This window comes from Zingiber officinale, chromosome 6A (assembly GCF_018446385.1).
Source record: "Zingiber officinale cultivar Zhangliang chromosome 6A, Zo_v1.1, whole genome shotgun sequence".
NCBI classification, from domain to species: Eukaryota; Viridiplantae; Streptophyta; class Magnoliopsida; order Zingiberales; family Zingiberaceae; genus Zingiber; species Zingiber officinale.
This window is the reverse complement of record NC_055997.1, coordinates 67,485,523-67,491,522: the sequence shown is the minus strand read 5'-3', so window position 1 is coordinate 67,491,522 and position 6,000 is coordinate 67,485,523.

The window sequence follows — 6,000 nt, the reverse complement described above, 5'->3', positions numbered from 1 at the left end:
TTAGTATATTTTTAGTGTTTTTCTAAATATTAGTAAATTTTTTGATAAGTCTTTTCAAAATTTACTTGGTTTTTAGTTCTGCCCCTATTTTTGATATGTGTCAAAGGGGGAGAGATAGTGAATTCAGGGGGAGTTAGTTAACTCAAAGGGAAAACTTAAAAGTTAAATTGTTTGTTTATTTACTTGTTACTTATTTTTAACTTAACTTTAAACCTTCGTTGCCAAACATCAAAAAGGGAGAGATTGTTGGTGCAAGCTGCACCAGAATCAAACCTGAGTTTTGATGTTGTCAAAGGTTCAAGTTAAGTCTCGTTATGATCTAACAAGTTGATTGAGTGTGCAGGATGTTTTCTCAACCGAGAAAGTCCTAGCTGGAGGCTAGGCGGAGAAATCTTAGCAGGTCGTGGAACCCATGTGCAAGTCCAAGTGGGTCGAGGCTTGGCAGAGTGATCGAGAGGTCTGGAGGACCGAAGATCGAAGGAAAAGTCCTGGGGAGCCGATCAAGGTTGAGTGAAAAGTCCAAACTAGATCTGGAGGATTAAAGTTTGGCAGGTAGGTTGAGGAAAACAAACTGGAGGAGTGACAGTGAGGTCGGGTTCCTGAAGGGAACAACCTTAGGTCGCTGATCCAACTGAAGAAACCGGGAAGGTTTCCAAGTTGAGATCAAGAACAGTTCTACTGTTCTTTTATTTCTCATTATTATACTATTGTGCTAATATCTGTGTTGCAGGTTGTTTTGGTTTAACATCTGTGTTGCAGGTTATTTTTAACACTGTCTTGCAGGTTAAGTTGGATCGGTCGACCGAACTAGAGGATCGGTCGACCGAACCAAGTAAGATCAGCACATAAGTCAGTTAAGATCAGAACTGAGCCAGAATCATATCAAAGCCGGATCGGTCGACCGAATAGTAAGATCGGTCGACCGAACCTAGTGACTCAGCAAAGCCAGCTTATCATCACCGATCAGCAGCAAAGGAAAGATGCGCTGATCGGTCGACCGTACCCAGAGATCGGTCGACCGATCTAATCAACATTAAAGCTGCATTAAATCAAGATCACGACAGATTCTGACGAACAAGGAAAGGGCTTGTTCGGTCGACTGAAAAAGGGGTTCGGTCGACCGAATCATTAAAGACCAGTAAATGCAAAAGATCGAGCTAGCTTCGAACTTCAGCTAGGAAGGAAGGGAGCAGGTTCGGTCGACCGAACAGTGGGATCGGTCGACCGAACCTCCAGTACACCTATAAATTCAGACTCGAAGACAGAGGCCAGTATAACAACTTTTCTGATCAAAATTCCTGCTCTGCAATCGTCTCATCTTCATCTGTGCAGCAAGCTACATCATCCGGAAAGTGCCGACCTAAGCTAAATCTCCATTTTATTTGTCGGTAAAATTTATTTTAAAGCTTGCATTTGTAATTCATTTAAGCAAGATAGTAGGGTGTTACTATCTTGCTCCATTGTACGTTCTGCTTCTTTCCGAAGAATTTCGGAAAGAAGAGTTATAGTGGTTTACTCACCAGTGCGGTCAAGGACCGCGAGTTTTCGAGTAGGAGTCGAGCTAGGCTCCGAACGAAGTAAACAATCTGTCTCTTTTTACTTTCCGCTGTGCACGACTTTGATACAAAAGAAAAGATTAGTTTTAAAAAGTGCAATATTCACCCCCCCCCCCCCTCTATCGCTTCAAACGATCTATCAAGGTGTTCCATCAAATTTTGGATGGATAGAAATCGGTTAACACATTAATCCATGGATGAATTCATGAATCCATTTGTCGATTATTTGATAATGAGTAAACAACCGAAAGAATTAATAATCCATTCTTTTTTATGAAATAAATGACAAAATATTTTCATGTAGAAAATTTTTCTTAGTTTTTAAATTCATCCACCTAAGTAAATTGAATATAAGGGATAAGTTTACATAATCATGATTCATTCACATTAACCTCTAAAATAATTTAAAAATTGAATAAACTATTTAAAATAGCAATAGCAAGTGCATGTAAGAATAAAACATCATCATATGCCCACATCTCATACCCATGTTTATATTTAAAAATATAGTGAGTTTTTTTCTTTGTGCAAGTTTTTTGTAGCAGCAAATTGTCCTAAAATCTTTATTTGTAAATTTAATTTCCTCCACAGTCTCTATATTAGAAAAAAAAATTATTCCAACTCTCTGCATACAAATTTTTCTTTACTTCAACTGCCCAATGTACATCAATTTATCTAATTATCCATATTTTTTAGGTAAAAAAATCTAAAATGAGATATAATTTCATCTAAATTTAACACCATTTAACTAAAATTGAGTATATTTTCTATCCAATTGAGTCATGCTCAATTGAATAAAAAAATATACTCGATTTTAATTAAATTGTGCTAAATTTAAGAGAAATTATATCCTATTTCGAACTTTTTTACCTTCTGTTCACTCATGACAAACTAATTGATTGCCGATTGATACCGAACAATAAAATATATTCAATTGTAGTTAAATGATATTGAATTTAGAAGAAATTATACCTTATTTTAGACTTTTTATTCATTTTGTTCCCTCACAATAAACCAATTGTTTCCTAATCGATCGGAGTTGTCTAATTAATAAAAAATATAATAGATTCTAGTTAAATGATGTTAAATTTAAGAGGAATTATATTACATTTTAGACTTTTTACCTAAAAAATAAGAGTAATTAGAAAGTTGAAAGGGAATTGAAGCAGAGAAAAGTTTATAGGTAGAGAGTGAGAATAATTTTTTCCTAATTGAGAGAAAATTAAATTTATATGCAGGGAGTTTTTGGACAATTTACCTTTTTTTTTTATAACTCTTTGAACCCTTCTTTATTCAAAAGGTTATAAAAAAAATTCAAAATGCATCGGATTAAAATTAAGATTTTTAATTTATTTAATTCTTTTACATTTAAACACAATCCTAAATTAAATATTATTATCTAAAAATATATATTTTTTATCAACTTATCAAATTACTTAAAATCTTTTAAAATTATTTTAAAATATTTATGGCAATTACTTAAATAGCTACTACACAGTTGTCATTATTAAATAAATATATGCTACTTAAATAGTTACTGTATAACGGACGGATGTATTAAATTCAAAATTAATACAGAATCGAAACGATCAATTGATAACGAGTGAAACGGTGGATATTTCATCGCTCAACAAGTAATGGTCATTAATCGACCATTAACACTGCCGTTAATTTGAGCTCCTATATAAGGAGTCTGCGATCACAGGTTTACACACTCGAAAAACAAGCAGAAGCTCTCTGTCTTCATTCCCCTCCTCCTCTGTCGGGCAACTCTTGCTCGGTAGAGTGCCCGTGATAACAATCGGGTGTCACTCATTTCACCGTGACCACCAGTGCTTGGTAGGAATCACGGTCAACTGTTGTATCCTGGGAAACATACGACCCTGTAAACCTTGAAGCACAACCGGAGGTGGGGCGAATCAATTTCAAGGAAACTGATACTCTCGTAGGCCTCAGTCCTTTTGCCACTCTGTAACACAGACCTGCTGCTCTGTAACACAGACCTGCTGCTCTGCCATTCTCTAATGCAGACCTGCTGCTTAGCCAATCTGCCGCTCTGTAACGCAAACCTGCTACTCAACCAATCTGTCGCTCTGCAACACAAACTTGTTGCTCAGCCAATCTGTCGCTCTACAACACAGACCTACCGCTCTGTAACACAGACCTACCGCTCTGTAACACAGACCTGCTGCTCTGTCGCTTTGTAACACAGACTTGTTGCTCAACCAATCTGTCGCTCTGCAACACAGACTTGTAGATCAGCCGATCTGTCGCTCTGCAACACAGGCCTGCAGCTCAGTCGATCTGCCCGCTCAGCAACACAGACCTGCAGCTCGGCTGATCTGCCCGCTCGGCGATTCAGTCCGCTCTTCAGCACATAGTAGCAATCAGTCCCTGCTGGCAACCTGAGATTATCCGCTCAGGTCATTTCGACTGTAAGTTGAATTTAATTCAATGTAATTTAAATTTATCTAATATCCTGTAAATCTCTGACAACATATTGCTTCTTCCAACAAGTATAACAAACAACATTCGAATATATCTTGGTATTTATAGGTATAGGTTGAAAAAAAAAATCAATGGAGCTAGTGACCATGATTATTAAGAAATTATGGAGACCATGATTATTAAGAAATTATGGATCATTCAATTGTCTAGTCATTAATTCCAACCGCCACCGTTAATCTCAATTGTCAAGTTATTAATCTTAGCTCAATGACTATTAATTCTAGTTGCCTCCATTAATGTCAACTGCTATGTTATTATTAGCTATTAACAACAAAAATAATGATTGTGGACTGACTGCTTGTGGCCAACAACTGCACAAAGTATGGCCGGCTTGAGATGACCTGTAACATATTGAATTTTGAGAGGAAAGCTTCGGAGCTCGGAGTAGAAAGTTTGGGGAGCTCATAGTACTCAAAGGGAAGAACTGGAAGAGCTTGAAGTTGAGACTTGAGATCAGTTCGAGGAGTAGGACCCCTTCAGGTCTAGCCGAGATATACGAGACTCAATTAGGGTAATTAGGGTATTCAGGTCATTAGGATGCTAAAGTTGACCCCTATGAGTAATTAGGATGAGTTGAAAAGGATCATTGAAGACGCCGACTATAAAAAAACATTATTCCTAATGGAGATGAACAAACCCAGGTTGGAGAGGTTGTCCACCTAAGAACTTCCCTAATAGCAGAGTTGAAAGAGAACGAGGCTGAGTTGGAGAGATCGACTGACAAAGAACTTTTCTAATAGCAAAGAAGAAAGGGTACAAGTGTAGGGTCTTTTGGGTCGTAAAAACCATTTTTTACGTTGCGAAAATCTCAAAATCTCATGCCACCGAATCCATGTGAATATTAAATTTTCATGTACGTGTTTTCTAATCCAAGATCTACTTTAGATCTACATGTTTAGGAGTTTCTACCTTTAATGCGAAGCCCTTCGCTTATCCCGCTCGTCTAAGAAAATGTCGGATCTCAAGGGTGTCAAATGAATACCCCTCTATGTGTATCCACATGAACAATTAGGTGGAGAAGAAACCTTAAAGGGTGCTAGCACTCTTTGAGGGTTTCAGCCAAGGAGGAGGAGAGGGAGAGAAGAAGAAGCAAGGAGGAATAATAATGATCGATCATAAAATTAAGAGTAAAAAATGGCTTAAGTATTTAAATCTAATGAAAATACTTAATGCTCATTAACACCATTAATGAGCCTTAATAAATATTTAATTAATATTCATTCTTCCTTTAAATGGTCATTTTGAAACTCATTCAAAATTTGAATCTAAAATTCAAATTGAATTTCATTTATCATTGAATTCAAAATTCAATGAATATCATCATTAATCCTCACTTGAGTCTAACTCAAGTCTAGCCTCACTTGAGTCTAACTCAATCGAGTCTTACTCAATTAATCTAATTTAGATTATTCTTAATCCAATTTGGTTCATCACATGAACCTAATCCTCTTGGTTCATCATATGAACCGAATCTCCTTCTAATTGCTCTTTGTGTGTGACCTTATAGGTTCTTGTAACATTGACAATGCTCCTAAACTCATTTAGAAGCATAAGTAATGAGCGGTATCTAGCAACACATCATTACTACCCAAGTTACAAGAATGTTGAGATCCAACATCACCTTGTGACTACTAATTGTGACTCTTCACAATATATGACAATGTCCTTCTATCCTTGACATCTAGATTGATCAATGTGAGGCATAGATCGTGTCATCTTCTAATCAATCTAAATCTTGAACTCCAAGTAGACTCACTCTAATCAAATGAGCTTAATATCTCATATTGACTTATTTGGGCATGACCATGCACTTAGTGGTCTCACTCTATCAAGAATAATGATGTCACTCCCGTCATATAGGAGGGATAGATCTCATCTACATCACTCACATCCCTCCGCATAATTTGTTACATACCCAATAATCGCCTTTATAGTC